Genomic DNA, 17,286 nt, shown 5'->3' on the forward strand with positions numbered 1-17,286 from the left:
ACACCTATTGATTTCGGATCGAGCCCAAAACTTGGGCAACATCATAATATGGTGGGAGGAGTCATTTGGTGAGTTTTGAGTGAAATCCAATCGCTAGAAGTATGGAATACACCAACCACTACAATTTGGAACGAACTGCCGTTGAACTTGAATTGCCCAATTTCTCACACCTATTGATTTCGGATCGAGCCCAAAACTTGGGCAACATCATAATATGGTGGGAGGAGTCATTTGGTGAGTTTTGAGTGAAATCCAATCGCTAGAAGTATGGAATACACCAACCACTCCAATTAGGAACGAACTGCCGTTGAACTTGAATTGTCCAATTTGGAACACCTATTGATTTCGGATCGAGCCCAAAACTTGGACAACAACATAATATGGTGGGAGGAGTCATTTGGTGAGTTTTGAGTGAAATCCAATCGCTAGAAGTATGGAATACAACAACTACCCCGATTAGGAATGAACTGTCGTTGAAATTGAATTCACCAATTTCTCACACCTATTGATTTCGGATCGAGCCCCAAAGTTGGGCAACATCATAATATGGTGGGAGGAGTCATTTGGTGAGTTTTGAGTGAAATCCAATCGCTAGAAGTATGGAATACACCAACCACTCCAATTACGAACGAACTGCCGTTGAACTTGAAGTGTCCAATTTGGAACATCTATCGATTTCGGATCGAGCCCAAAACTTGGGCAACACCATAATATGGTGGGAGGAGTCATTTGGTGAGTTTTGAGTGAAATCCAATCGCTAGAAGTATGGAATACACCAACCACTACAATTAGGAACGAACTGCCGTTGAACTTGAATTGTCCAATTTCTCACACCTATTGATTTCGGATCGAACCCAAAACTTGGGCAACATCATAATGCGGTGGGAGGAGTCATTTGGTTTGTTTTGAGTGAAATCAAATCGCTAGAAGTATGGAATACACCAACCACAACAATTAGGAACGAACTGCCGTTGAACTTGAATTGTCCAATTTGGAACACCTATTGATTTCGTATCGAGCCCAAAACTTGGGCAACAACATAATGTGGTGGGAGGAGTCACTTGGTGAGTTTTGAGAGAAATCCCGTCGCTAGAAGTATGGAATACACCAACCACTCCAATTAGGAACGAACTGCCGTTGAACTTGAATTGTCCAATTTGGAACACCTATTGATTTCGGATCGAGCCCAAAACTTGGGCAACATCATAATATGGTGGGAGGAGTCATTTCGTGACTTTTGAGTGAAATCCAATCCCTAGAAGTACGGAATACACCAACCACTCCAATTAGGAAATGAACTGCCGTTGAACTTGAATTGTCCAATTTCTCACACCTATGGATTTCGGATCGAGCCCAAAACTTGGGCAACATCATAATATGGTGGGAGGAGTCATTTTGTGAGTTTTGAGTGAAATCCAATCGCTAGAAGTATGGAATACACCAACCACTCCAATTAGGAACGAACTGCCGTTGAACTTGAATTGTCCAATTTCTCACACCTATTGATTTCGGATTGAGCCCAAAACTTGGGCAACATCATAATATGGTGGGAGGAGTCATTTGGTGAGTTTTGAGTGAAATCCAATCTCTAGAAGTATGGAATACACCAATCACTCCAATTTGGAACTATCTGCCGTTGAACTTGAATTGTCCAATTTCTCACACCAATTAATTTCGGATCGAGCCCAAAACTTGGGCAACATCATAATATGGTGGGAGGAGTTATTTGGTGAGTTTTGAGTGAAATCCAGTCGCTAGAAGTATGGAATACACCAACCACTCCAATTAGGAACGAACTGCCGTTGAACTTGAATTGTCCAATTTCTCACACCTATTGATTTCGGATCGAACCCAAAACTTGGGCAACATCATAATGCGGTGGGAGGAGTCATTTGGTTTGTTTTGAGTGAAATCAAATCGCTAGAAGTATGGAATACACCAACCACAACAATTAGGAACGAACTGCCGTTGAACTTGAATTGTCCAATTTGGAACACCTATTGATTTCGTATCGAGCCCAAAACTTGGGCAACAACATAATGTGGTGGGAGGAGTCACTTGGTGAGTTTTGAGAGAAATCCCGTCGCTAGAAGTATGGAATACACCAACCACTCCAATTAGGAACGAACTGCCGTTGAACTTGAATTGTCCAATTTGGAACACCTATTGATTTCGGATCGAGCCCAAAACTTGGGCAACATCATAATATGGTGGGAGGAGTCATTTGGTGAGTTTTGAGTGAAATCCAATCGCTTGAAGTAAGGAATACACCAACCACTCCAATTAGGAACGATCTGCCGTTGGACTTGAATTGTCCAATTTCTCACACCTATTGATTTCGGATCGAACCCCAAACTTGGGCAACATCATAATATGGTGGGAGGAGTCATTTGGTGAGTTTTGAGTGAAATCCAATCCCTAGAAGTATGGAATACAGCAACCACTCCAATTAGGAACGAACTGCCGTTGAACTTGAATTGTCCAATTTCTCACACCTATTGATTTCGGATCGAGCCCAAAACTTGGGCAACATCATAATGTGGTGGGAGGAGTCATTTGGTTTGTTTTGAGTGAAATCCAATCGCTAGAAGTATGGAATACACCAACCACCCCAATTAGGAACGAACTGCCGCTGAACTTGAATTGTCCAATTTGGAACACCTATTGATTTCGTATCGAGCCCGAAACTTGGGCAACATCATAATATGGTGGGAGGAGTCATTTGTTGAGTTTTGAGAGAAATCCAGTCGCTAGAAGTGTGGAATACAGCAACCACCCCATTTACGAACGAACTGGCGTTGAACTTTAATTTTCCAATTTCTCACACCTATTGATTTCGGATCGAGCCCAAAACTTGGGCAACATCATAATATGGTGGGAGGAGTCATTTGGTGAGTTTTGAGTGAAATCCAATCGCTAGAAGTATGGAATACACCAACCACTCCAATTAGGAACGAACTGCCGTTGAACTTGAATTGTCCAATTTGGAACACCTATTGATTTCGGATCGAGCCCAAAACTTGGACAACAACATAATATGGTGGGAGTAGTCATTTGGTTAGTTTTGAGTGAAATCCAATCGCTAGAAGTATGGAATACACCAACCACTCCAATTAGGAACGAACTGCCGTTAAACTTGAATTGTCCAATTTGGAACACCTATTGATTTCGGATCAAGCCCAAAACTTGGGCAACATCACAATATGGTTCGAGGAGTCATTTGGTGAGTTTTGAGTGAAATCCAATCGCTAGAAGTATGGAATACACCAACCACTACAATTAGGAACGAACTGCCGTTGAACTTGAATTGCCCAATTTCTCACACCTATTGATTTCGGATCGAGCCCAAAACTTGGGCAACATCATAATATGGTGGGAGGAGTCATTTGGTGAGTTTTGAGTGAAATCCAATCGCTAGAAGTATGGAATACACCAACCACTACAATTTGGAACGAACTGCCGTTGAACTTGAATTGCCCAATTTCTCACACCTATTGATTTCGGATCGAGCCCAAAACTTGGGCAACATCATAATATGGTGGGAGGAGTCATTTGGTGAGTTTTGAGTGAAATCCAATCGCTAGAAGTATGGAATACACCAACCACTCCCATTAGGAACGAACTGCCGTTGAACATGAATTGTCCAATTGGGAACACCTATTGATTTCGGATCGAGCCCAAAAGTTGGGCAACATCATAATATGGTGGGAGGAGTCATTTGGTGAGTTTTGAGTGAAATCCAATGGCTAGAAGTATGGAATACACCAACCACTCCAATTAGGAACGAACTGCCGTTGAACTTGAATTGTCCAATTTCTAACACCTATTGATTTCGGATCGAGCCCAAAACTTGGGCAACATCATAATATGGTGGGAGGAGTCATTTGGTGAGTTTTGAGTGAAATCCAATCGCTAGAAGTATGGAATACAACAACTACCCCGATTAGGAATGAACTGTCGTTGAAATTGAATTGACCAATTTCTCACACCTATTGATTTCGGATCGAGCCCCAAAGTTGGGCAACATCATAATATGGTGGGAGGAGTCATTTGGTGAGTTTTGAGTGAAATCCAATCGCTAGAAGTATGGAATACACCAACCACTCCAATTACGAACGAACTGCCGTTGAACTTGAAGTGTCCAATTTGGAACACCTATTGCTTTCGGATCGAGCCCAAAACTTGGACAACACCATAATATGGTGGGAGGAGTCATTTGGTGAGTTTTGAGTGAAATCCAATCGCTAGAAGTATGGAATACACCAACCACTACAATTAGGAACGAATTGCCGTTGATCTTGAATTGCCCAATTTCTCACACCTATTGATTTCGGATTGAGCCCAAAACTTGGGCAACATCATAATATGGTGGGAGGAGTCATTTGGTGAGTTTTGAGTGAAATCCAATCTCTTGAAGTATGGAATACACCAATCACTCCAATTTGGAACTATCTGCCGTTGAACTTGAATTGTCCAATTTCTCACACCAATTAATTTCGGATCGACCCCAAAACTTGGGCAACAACATAATATGGTGGGAGTAGTCATTTGGTTAGTTTTGAGTGAAATCCAATCGCTAGAAGTATGGAATACACCAACCACTCCAATTAGGAACGAACTGCCGTTGAACTTGAATTGTCCAATTTGGAACACCTATTGATTTCGGATCAAGCCCAAAACTTGGGCAACATCACAATATGGTTCGAGGAGTCATTTGGTGAGTTTTGAGTGAAATCCAATCGCTAGAAGTATGGAATACACCAACCACTACAATTAGGAACGAACTGCCGTTGATCTTGAATTGCCCAATTTCTCACACCTACTGATTTCGGATCGAGCCCAAAACTTGGGCAACATCATAATATGGTGGGAGGAGACATTTGGTGAGTTTTGAGTGATTCCAATCGCTAGAAGTGTGGAATACACCAACCACTCAAATTAGGAACGAACTGCCGTTGAACTTGAAGTGTCCAATTTGGAACACCTATTGATTTCGGATCGAGCCCAAAACTTGGGCAACACCATAATATGGTGGGAGGAGTCATTTGGTGAGTTTTGAGTGAAATCCGATCGCTAGACGTATGGAATACACCAACCACTACAATTAGGAACGAATTGCCGTTGATCTTGAATTGCCCAATTTGTCACACCTATTGATTTCGCATCGAGCCCAAAACTTGGGCAACATCATCATATGGTGGGAGGAGTCATTTGGTGAGTTTTGAGTGAAATCCAATCGCTAGACGTATGGAATACACCAACCACTCAAATTAGGAACGAACTGCCGTTGAACTTGAATTGTCCAATTTCTCACACCTATTGATTTCGGATCGTGCCCCAAACTTGGGCAACATCATAATATGGTGGGAGGAGTCATTTGGTGAGTTTTGAGTGAAACATCATAATATGGTGGGAGGAGTCATTTGGTGAGTTTTGATTGAAATCCAATCACTAGAAGTATGGAATACACCAACCACTCCAATTAGGAACGAACTGCCGTTGAACTTGAATTGTCCAATTTGGAACACCTATTGATTTCAGATCGATCCCAAAACTTGGGCAACATCATAATATGGTGGGAGGAGACATTTGGTGAGTTTTGAGTGAAATCCAATCGCTAGAAGTGTGGAATACACCAACCACTCCAATTTGGAATGAACTGTCGTTGAAATTGAATTGACCAATTTCTCACACCTATTGATTTCGGATCGAGCCCCAAAGTTGGGCAACATCATAATATGGTGGGAGGAGTCATTTTGTGAGTTTTGAGTGAAATCCAATCGCTAGAAGTATGGAATACAACAACCCCTACAATTAGGAACGAACTGCCGTTGAACTTGAATTGCCCAATTTCTCACACCTATTGATTTCGGATCGAGCCCAAAACTTGGGCAACATCATAATATGGTGGGAGGACTCATTTGGTTAGTTTTGAGTGAAATCCAATCGCTAGAAGTATGGAATACACCATCCACTCCAATTAGGAACGAACTGCCGTTGAACTTAAATTGTCCAATTTTTCACACCTATTGATTTCAGATCGAGCCCAAAACTTGGGCAACATCATAATAAGGTGGGAGGAGTCCTTTGGTGCGTTTTGAGTGAAATCCAATCGCTAGAAGTGGGGAATACACCAACCATTCCAATTAGGAACGAACTGCCGTTGAACTTGAATTGTCCAATTTCTCACACCTATTGATTTCGGATCGAACCCAAAGCTTGGGCAACATCATAATGTGGTGGGAGGAGTCATTTGGTTTGTTTTGAGTGAAATCCAATCGCTAGAAGTATGGAATACACCAACCACTCCAATTAGGAAGGAACTACCGTTGAACTTGAATTGTCCAATTTCTCACACCTTTTGATTTCGGATCGATCCCCAAACTTGGGCAACACCATAATATGGTGGGAGGAGTCATTTGGTGAGTTTTGAGTGAAATCCAATTGCTAGAAGTATGGAATACACCAACCACTCCAATTAGGAACGAACTGCCGTTGAACTTGAATTGTCCAATTTCTTACACCTATTGATTTCGGATCGAGCCCAAAACTTGGGCAACATCATAATATGGTGGGAGGAGTCATTTGGTTAGTTTTGAATGAAATCCAATCGCGAGAAGTATGGAATACCACAATCACTCCAATTAGGAACGAACTGCCGTTGAACTTGAATTGTCCAATTTCTCACCCCTATTGATTTCGGATCGAACCCCAAACTTGTGCAACATAATAATATGGTGGGAGGAGTCATTTGGTGAGATTTGAGTGAAATCCTATCGCTAGAAGTATGGAATACACCAACCACTCCAATGAGGAACGAACTGCCGTTGAACTTGAATTGTCCAATTTGGAACACCTATTGATTTCGGATCGAGCCCAAAACTTGGGCAACATCATAATATGGTGGGAGGAGTCATTTGGTGAGTTTTGAGTGAAATCCAATCGCTAGAAGTGTGGAATACACCAACCACTCCAATTTGGAATGAACTGTCGTTGAAATTGAATTGACCTATTTCTCACACCTATTGATTTCGGATCGAGCCCCAAAGTTGGGCAACATCATAATATGGTGGGAGGAGTCATTTTGTGAGTTTTGAGTGAAATCCAATCGCTAGAAGTATGGAATACAACAACCCCTACAATTAGGAACGAACTGCCGTTGAACTTGAATTGCCCAATTTCTCACACCTATTGATTTCGGATCGAGCCCAAAACTTGGGCAACATCATAATATGGTGGGAGGACTCATTTGGTTAGTTTTGAGTGAAATCCAATCGCTAGAAGTATGGAATACACCATCCACTCCAATTAGGAACGAACTGCCGTTGAACTTAAATTGTCCAATTTTTCACACCTATTGATTTCAGATCGAGCCCAAAACTTGGGCAACATCATAATAAGGTGGGAGGAGTCCTTTGGTGCGTTTTGAGTGAAATCCAATCGCTAGAAGTGGGGAATACACCAACCATTCCAATTAGGAACGAACTGCCGTTGAACTTGAATTGTCCAATTTCTCACACCTATTGATTTCGGATCGAACCCAAAGCTTGGGCAACATCATAATGTGGTGGGAGGAGTCATTTGGTTTGTTTTGAGTGAAATCCAATCGCTAGAAGTATGGAATACACCAACCACTCCAATTAGGAAGGAACTACCGTTGAACTTGAATTGTCCAATTTCTCACACCTTTTGATTTCGGATCGATCCCCAAACTTGGGCAACACCATAATATGGTGGGAGGAGTCATTTGGTGAGTTTTGAGTGAAATCCAATTGCTAGAAGTATGGAATACACCAACCACTCCAATTAGGAACGAACTGCCGTTGAACTTGAATTGTCCAATTTCTTACACCTATTGATTTCGGATCGAGCCCAAAACTTGGGCAACATCATAATATGGTGGGAGGAGTCATTTGGTTAGTTTTGAATGAAATCCAATCGCGAGAAGTATGGAATACCACAATCACTCCAATTAGGAACGAACTGCCGTTGAACTTGAATTGTCCAATTTCTCACCCCTATTGATTTCGGATCGAACCCCAAACTTGTGCAACATAATAATATGGTGGGAGGAGTCATTTGGTGAGATTTGAGTGAAATCCTATCGCTAGAAGTATGGAATACACCAACCACTCCAATGAGGAACGAACTGCCGTTGAACTTGAATTGTCCAATTTGGAACACCTATTGATTTCGGATCGAGCCCAAAACTTGGGCAACATCATAATATGGTGGGAGGAGTCATTTGGTGAGTTTTGAGTGAAATCCAATCGCTAGAAGTATGGAATACAACAACCACTCCAATTAGGAACGAACTGCCGTTGAACTTGAATTGTCCAATTTCTCACACATATTGATTTCGGATCGAGCCCAAAACTTGGGCAACATCATAATATGGTGGGAGGAGTCATTTGGTTAGTTTTGAGTGAAATCCAACCTCTAGAAGTATGGAATACACCAACCACTCCAATTTGGAACGAACTGCCGTTGAACTCTAATTGTCACATTTGGAACACCTATTGATATCGGATCGAGCCCAAAACTTGGGCAACACCATAATATGGTGGGAGGAGTCATTTGGTGAGTTTTGAGTGAAATCCAACTGCTAGAAGTATGGAATACACCAACCATTCCAATTAGGAACGAACTGCCGTTGAACTTGAATTCTCCAATTTCTCACCACTATTGATTTCGAATCGAGCCCAAAACTTGGGCAACATCATAATATGGTGGGAGGAGTCATTTGGTTAGTTTTGAGTGAAATCCAATCGCTAGAAGTTTGGAATACACCAACCACTCCAATTAGGAATGAACTGCCGTTGAACTTGAATTGTCCAATTTCTCACATCCATTGATTTCGGATCGAGCCCCAAACTTGGGCAACATCATAATATGGTGGGAGGAGTCATTTGCTGAGTTTTGAGTGAAATCCAATCGCTAGAAGTATGGAATACACCAACCACTCCAATTAGGAACGAACTGCCGTTGAACTTGAATTGTCCAATTTCTCACACCGATTGATTTCGGATCGAGCCCAAAACTTGGGCAACATCATAATATGGTGCGAGGAGTCATTTGGTGAGTTTTGAGTGAAATCCAATCGTTTGAAGTATGGAATACACCAACCACTCCAATTAGGTACGAACTGCCATTGAACTTGAATTGTCCAATTTGGAACAACTATTGATTTCGGATCGACCCCAAAACTTGGGCAACATCATAATATGGTGGGAGGAGTCATTTGGTGAGTTTTGAGTGAAATCCAATCGCAAGAAGTATGGAATACACCAACCACTCCAATTAGGAACGAACTGCCGTTGAACTTCAATTGTCCGATTTCTCACACCTATTGATTTCGGATCGAGCCCCAAACTTGGGCAACATCATAATATGGTGGCAGGAGTCATTTGGTGAGTTTTGAGTGAAATCCAATCGCTAGAAGTAGGGAATACACCAACCACTCCAATTAGGAACGAATTGCCGTTGAACTTGAATTGTCCAATTTGGAACTCCTATAGATTTCGGATCGAGCCCCAAACTTGGGCAACATCATAATATGGTGGGAGGAGTCATTTGGGGAGTTTTGAGTGAAATCCAATCGCTAGAAGTATGGAATACACCAACCACTCCAATTAGGAACGAGCTGCCGTTGAACTTGAAATGTCCGATTTCTCACACCTATTGATTTCGGATCGATCCCCAAACTTGGGCAACATCATAATATGGTGGCAGGAGTCATTTGGTGAGTTTTGAGTGAAATCCAATCGCTAGAAGTAGGGAATACACCAACCACTCCAATTAGGAACGAACTGCCGTTGAACTTGAATTGTCCAATTTGGAACTCCTATAGATTTCGGATCGAGCCCCAAACTTGGGCAACATCATAATATGGTGGGAGGAGTCATTTGGTGAGTTTTGAGTGAAATCCAATCGCTAGAAGTATGGAATACACCAACCACTCCAATTAGGAACGAACTGCCGTTGAACTTGAATTGTCCGATTTCTCACACCTATTGATTTCGGATCGAGCCCCAAACTTGGGAAACATCATAATATGGTGGGAGGAGTCATTTGGTGAGTTTTGAGTGAAATCCAATCGCTAGAAGTATGGAATACACCAACCACTCCAATTAGGAACGAACTGCCGTTGAACTTGAATTGTCCAATTTGGAACACCTATTCATTTCGGATCGAGGCCAAAACTTGGGCAAAATCATAATATGGTGGGAGGAGTCATTTGGTGAGTTTTGAGTGAATCCCAATCGCCAGAAGTATGGAATACCCCAACCACTCCAATTACGAACGAACTGCCGTTGAACTTGAATTGTCCAATTTGGAACACCTATTGATTTCGGATGAAGCCCAAAACTTGGGCAACAACATAATATGGTGGGAGGAGTCATTTGGTAATTTTTGAGTGAAATCCAATCCCTAGAAGTATGGAGTACACCAACCACTCCAATTAGGAAAGAACTGTCGTTGAACTTGAATTGTCCAATTTCTCACACCTATTGATTTCGGATCGAGCCCAAAACTTGGGCAACCTCATAATATGGTGGGAGGAGTCATTTGGTGAGTTTTGAGTGAAATCCAATCGCTAGAAGTATGGAATACACCAACCACTCCCATTAGGAACGAACTGCCGTTGAACTTGAATTGTCCAATTTCTCACACCTATTGATTTCGGATCGAACCCCAAACTTGTGCAACATCATAATATGGTGGGAGGAGTGATTTGGTGAGTTTTGAGTGAAATCCAATCGCTAGAAGTACGGAAGACACCAACCACTCCGATTAGGAACGAACTGCCGTTGAACTTGAATCGTCCAATTTGGAACACCTATTGATTTCGGATCGAGCCCAAAGTTGGGCAACATCATAATATGGTGGGAGGAGTCATTTGGTGAGTTTTGAGTGAAATCCAATCACAAGAAGTGTGGAATACACCAACCACTACAATTAGGAACGAACTGCCGTTGAACTTGAATTGTCCAATTTGGAAGACCTATTTATTTCGGATCGAGGCCAAAACTTGGGCAACATCATAATATGATGGGAGGAGTCATTTGGTGAGTTTTGAGTGAAATCCAATCGCTAGAAGTATGGAATACACCAACCACTCCAATTAGGAACGAACTGCCGTTGAACTTGAATTGTCCAATTTCTCACACCTATTGATTTCGGATCGAGCCCCAAACTTGGGCAACATCATAATATGGTGGGAGGAGTCATTTGGTAAGTTTTGAGTGAAATCCAATCGCTAGAAGTATGGAATACAGCAACCACTCCAATTAGGAACGAACTGCCGTTGAACTTGAATTGTCCAATTTGGAACACCTATCGATTTCGGATCGAGCCCAAAACTTGGGCAACATCATAATATGGTGGGAGGAGTCATTTGGTGAGTTTTGAGTGAAATCCAATCGCTAGAAGTATGGAATACACCAACCACTCCAATTAGGAACGAATGGCGTTGAACTTGAATTGTCCAATTTCTCACTCCTATTGATTTCGGATCGAGCCCAAAACTTGGGCAACATCATAATATCGTGGGAGGAGTCATTTGGTGATTTTTCAGTGAAATCCAATCGCTAGAAATATGGAATACACCAACCACTCCAATTAGGAACGAACTGCCGTTGAACTTTAATTGTCCAAATTCTCACACCTATTGATTTCGGATCGAGCCCAAAACTTGGGCAACATCATAATATGGTGGGAGGAGTCATTTGCTAAGTTTTGAGTGAAATCCAATCCCTAGAAGTATGGAATACATGAACCACTCCAATTAGGAACGAACTGCCGTTGAACTTGAATTGTCCAATTTCTCACACCTATTGATGTCGGATCGAGCCCAAAACATGGGCAACATCATAATACGGTGGGAGGAGTCATTCGGTGTGTTTTGAGTGAAATCCAATCGCTAGAAGTATGGAATACACCAACCACTCTCATTAGGAACGAACTGCCGTTGAACTTGAATTGTCCGATTTCTCACACCTATTGATTTCGGACCGAGCCCCAAAATTGGGGCAACATCATAATATGGTGGCAGGAGTCATTTGGTGAGTTTTGAGTGAAATCCAATCGCTAGAAGTATGGAATACACCAACCACTCCAATTAGGAACGAACTGCCGTTGAACTTGAATTGTCCAATTTGGAACACCTATCGATTTCGGATCGAGCCCAAAACTTGGGCAACATCATAATATGGTGGGAGGAGTCATTTGGTGAGTTTTGAGTGAAATCCAATCGCTAGAAGTGTAGAATACACCAACCACTCCAACTAGGAACGAACTGACGTTGAACTTGAATTGTCCAATTTCTCACACCTATTGATGTCGGATCGAGCCCAAAACATGGGCAACATCATAATATGGTGGGAGGAGTCATTCGGTGTGTTTTGAGTGAAATCCAATCGCTAGAAGTATGGAATACACCAACCACTCTCATTAGGAACGAACTGCCGTTGAACTTGAATTGTCCGATTTCTCACACCTATTGATTTCGGACCGAGCCCCAAACTTGGGGCAACATCATAATATGGTGGCAGGAGTCATTTGGTGAGTTTTGAGTGAAATCCAATCGCTTGAAGTGTGGAATACACCAACCACTCCAATTAGGAACGAACTGCCGTTGAACCTGAATAGTCCAATTTCTCAGACCTATTGATTTCGGACCGAGCCCCAAAACTTGGGCAACAACATAATATGGTGGGAGGAGTCATTTGGTGAGTTTTGAGTGAAATCCAGTCGCTAGAAGTATGGAATACACCAACCACTCCCATTAGGAACAAACTGCCGTTGAACTTGAATTGTCCAATTCGGAACACCTATTGATTTCGGATCGAGCCCAAAACTTGGGCAACATCATAATATGGTGGGAGGAGTCATTTGGTTAGTTTTGAGTGGAATCCAATCTCTAGAAGTATGGAATAAAGCAACCACTCCCATTAGGAACGAACTGCCGTTGAACTGGAATTGTCCAATTTGGAACACCTATTAATTTCGGATCGAGCCCAAAACTTGGGCAACATCATAATATGGTGGGAGGAGTCATTTGGTGAGTTTTGAGTGAAATCCAATTGCTAGAAGTATGGAATACACCAACCACTCCAATTAGGAACGAACTGCCGTTGAACTTGAATTGTCCAATTTCTCACACCTATTGATTTTGGATCGAGCCCCAAACTTGGGCAACATCATAATATGGTGGCAGGAGTCATTTGGTTAGTTTTGAGTGGAATCCAATCGCTCGAAGTATGGAATACACCAACCACTCCCATTAGGAACGAACTGCCGTTGAACTGGAATTGTCCAATTTGGAACACCTATTAATTTCGGATCGAGCCCAAAACTTGGGCAACATCATAATATGGTGGGAGGAGTCATTTGGTGAGTTTTGAGTGAAATCCAATTGCTAGAAGTATGGAATACACCAACCACTCCAATTAGGAACGAACTGCCGTTGAACTTGAATTGTCCAATTTCTCACACCTATTGATTTCGGATCGAGCCCAAAACATGGGCAACATCTTAATATGGTGGGAGGAGTCATTCGGTGTGTTTTGAGTGAAATCCAATCGCAAGAAGTATGGAATACACCAACCACTCTCATTAGGAACGAACTGCCGTTGAACTTGAATTGTCCGATTTCTCACACCTATTGATTTCGGACCGAGCCCCAAAATTGGGGCAACATCATAATATGGTGGCAGGAGTCATTTGGTGAGTTTTGAGTGAAATCCAATCGCTAGAAGTATGGAATACACCGACCACTCCAATTAGGAACGAACTGCCGTTGAACTTGAATTGTCCAATTTGGAACACCTATCGATTTCGGATCGAGCCCAAAACTTGGGCAACATCATAATATGGTGGGAGGAGTCATTTGGTGAGTTTTGAGTGAAATCCAATCGCTAGAAGTGTAGAATACACCAACCACTCTAACTAGGAACGAACTGACGTTGAACTTGAATTGTCCAATTTCTCACACCTATTGATTTCGGACCGAGCCCCAAACTTGGGGCAACATCATAATATGGTGGCAGGAGTCATTTGGTGAGTTTTGAGTGAAATCCAATCGCTTGAAGTGTGGAATACACCAACCACTCCAACTAGGAACGAACTGACGTTGAACTTGAATTGTCCAATTTCTCACACCTATTGATTTCGGACCGAGCCCCAAACTTGGGGCAACATCATAATATGGTGGCAGGAGTCATTTGGTGAGTTTTGAGTGAAATCCAATCGCTTGAAGTGTAGAATACACCAACCACTCCAACTAGGAACGAACTGACGTTGAACTTGAATTGTCCAATTTCTCACACCTATTGATTTCGGACCGAGCCCCAAACTTGGGGCAACATCATAATATGGTGGCAGGAGTCATTTGGTGAGTTTTGAGTGAAATCCAATTGCTAGAAGTATGGAATACACCAAATACTCCAATTAGGAACGAACTGCCGTTGAACTTGAATTGACCAATTTGGAACACCTATTGATTTCGGATCGAGCCCAAAACTTGGGCAACATCATAATATGGTGGGAGGAGTCATTTGGTTAGTTTTGAGTGAAATCCAATCGCTAGAAGTATGGAATACAGCAACCACTCCAATTAGGCACGAACTGCCGTTGAACTTGAATTGTCCAATTTCTCACACCTATTGATTTCGGACCGAGCCCCAAACTTGGGCTACATCATAATATTGTGGGAGGAGTCATTTGGTGAGTTTTGAGTGAAATCCAATCGCTAGAAGTATGGAACACACCAACCACTCCAATTAGGAACGAACTGCCGTTGAACTTGAATTGTCCAATTTCGAACACCTATTGATTTCGGAGCGAACCCCAAACTTGGGCCACATCATAATATGGTGGGAGGAGTCATTTGGTGAGTTTTGAGTGAAATCCAATCGTTAGAAGTGTGGAATACACCAAGCACTCCAATTAGGAACGAACTGCCATTGACTTTGAATTGTCCAATTTCTCACACCTATTGATTTCGGAACGAGCCCCAAACTTGGGCTACATCATAATATTGTGGGAGGAGTCATTTGGTGAGTTTTCAGTGAAATCCAATCGCTAGAAGTATGGAATACACCAAGCACTCCAATTAGGAACGAACTGCCGTTGAACTTGAATTGTCCACTTTCTCACACCTATTGATTTCGGACCGAGCCCCAAACTTGGGCAACAACATAATATGGTGGGAGGAGTCATTTGGTGAGTTTTGAGTGAAATCCAATCGCTACAAGTATTGAATACACCGACCACTCCAATTAGGAACGAATTGCCGTTATGCTTGAGTTTTCCAATTTGGAACACCTTTTGATTTCGGATCGAGCCCAAAACTAGGGCAACATCATAATATGGTGGGAGGAGTCATTTCGTGAGTTTTGAGTGAAATCCAATCCCTAGAAGTGTGGAATACACCAACCACTCCAATTAGGAACGAACTGTCGTTGAACTTGGATTGTCCAATTTCCACACCTATTGATTTCAGATCGAGCCCAAAACTTGGGCAACATCATAATATGGTGGGAGGAGTTTTGAGTGAAATCCAATCGCTAGAAGTATGGAATACACCAACCACTCCAATTAGGAACGAACTGCCGTTGAACTTGAATTGTCCAATTTGGAACATCTATTGATTTCAGATCGAGCCCCAAACTTGGGCAACATCATAAGATGGTGGGAGGAGTCATTTGTTGAGTTTTGAGTGAAATCCAATCAGTAGAAGTATGGAATACACCAACCACTCCAATTAGGAACGAACTGCCGTTGAACTTGAATTGTCCAATTTCTCACACCTATTGATTTCGGATCGAGCCCAAAACTTGGGCAACATCATAATATGGTGGGAGGAGTCATTTGGTGAGTTTTGAGTGAAATCCAATCGCTAGAAGTGTGGAATACACCAACCACTCCAATTAGGAACGAACTGTCGTTGAACTTGAACTGTCCAATTTCTCACACCTATTGATTTCGGATCCAGCCCAAAACTTGGGCAACAACATAATATGGTGGTAGGAGTCATTTGGTTAGTTTTGAGTGAAATCCATTGGCTAGAAGTATGGAATACACCAACCACTCCAATTAGGAACGAACTGCCGTTGAACTTCAATTGTCCAATTTGGAACACCTATTGATTTCGGATCGAGCCCAAAACTTGGGCAAAAGCATAATATGGTGGGAGGAGTCATTTGGTGAGTCTTGAGTGAAATCCAATTGCTAGAAGTGTGGAATACACCAACCACTCCAATTAGGAACGAACTGCCGTTGAACTTGAATTGTCCAATTTCGAACACCTATTGATTTCGGATCGAGCCCAAAACTTGGGCAACATCATAATATGGTGGGAGGAGTCGATTGGTGAGTTTTGAGTGAAATCCAATCGCTAGAAGTATGGAATACACCAACCACTCCAATTAGGAACGAACTGCCGTTGAACTTGAATTGTCCAATTTCTCACACCTATTGATTTCGGATCGAGCCCAAAACTTGGGCAACATCATAATATGGTGGGAGGAGTCAATTGGTGAGTTTTGAGTGAAACCCAATCGCTAGAAGTATGGAATACACCAACCACTCCAATTTGGAACGAACTGCCGTTGAACTTGAATTGTCCAATTTGGAACACCTATTGATTTCGGATCGAGCCCCAAACTTGGGCAACATCATAATATGGTGGGAGGAGTCATTTGGTGAGTTTTGAGTGAAATCCAATCGCTAGAAGTATGGAATACACCAACCACTCCAATTAGGAACGAACTGCCGTTGAAATTGAATTGTCCAATTTCTCACACCTATTGATTTCGGATCGAGCCCAAAACTTGGGCAACATCATAATATGGTGGGAGGAGTCATTGGTGAGTTTTGAGTGAAATCCAATCGCTAGAAGTATGGAATACACCAACCACTCCCATTAGGAACGAACTGCCGTTGAACTTGAATTGTCCAATTTCTAACACCTATTGATTTCGGATCGAGCCTAAAACTTGGGCAACATCATAATATGGTGGGAGGAGTCATTTGGTGAGTTTTGAGTGAAATCCAATCGCTAGAAGTATGGAATACACCAACCACTCCAATTAGGAACGAACTGCCGTTGAACATGAATTGTCCAATTTCTCACTCCTATTGATTTTGGATCGAGCCCAAAACTTGGGCAACATCATAATGTGGTGGGAGGAGTCATTTGGTGAGTTTTGAGTGAAATCCAATCGCTAGAAGTATGGAATACACCAACCACTCCAATTAGGAACGAACTGCCGTTGAACTTGA

This window comes from Prunus avium, chromosome 7, assembly GCF_965620075.1.
Source record: "Prunus avium chromosome 7, drPruAviu1.hap1.1, whole genome shotgun sequence".
Taxonomy (NCBI): Eukaryota; Viridiplantae; Streptophyta; class Magnoliopsida; order Rosales; family Rosaceae; genus Prunus; species Prunus avium.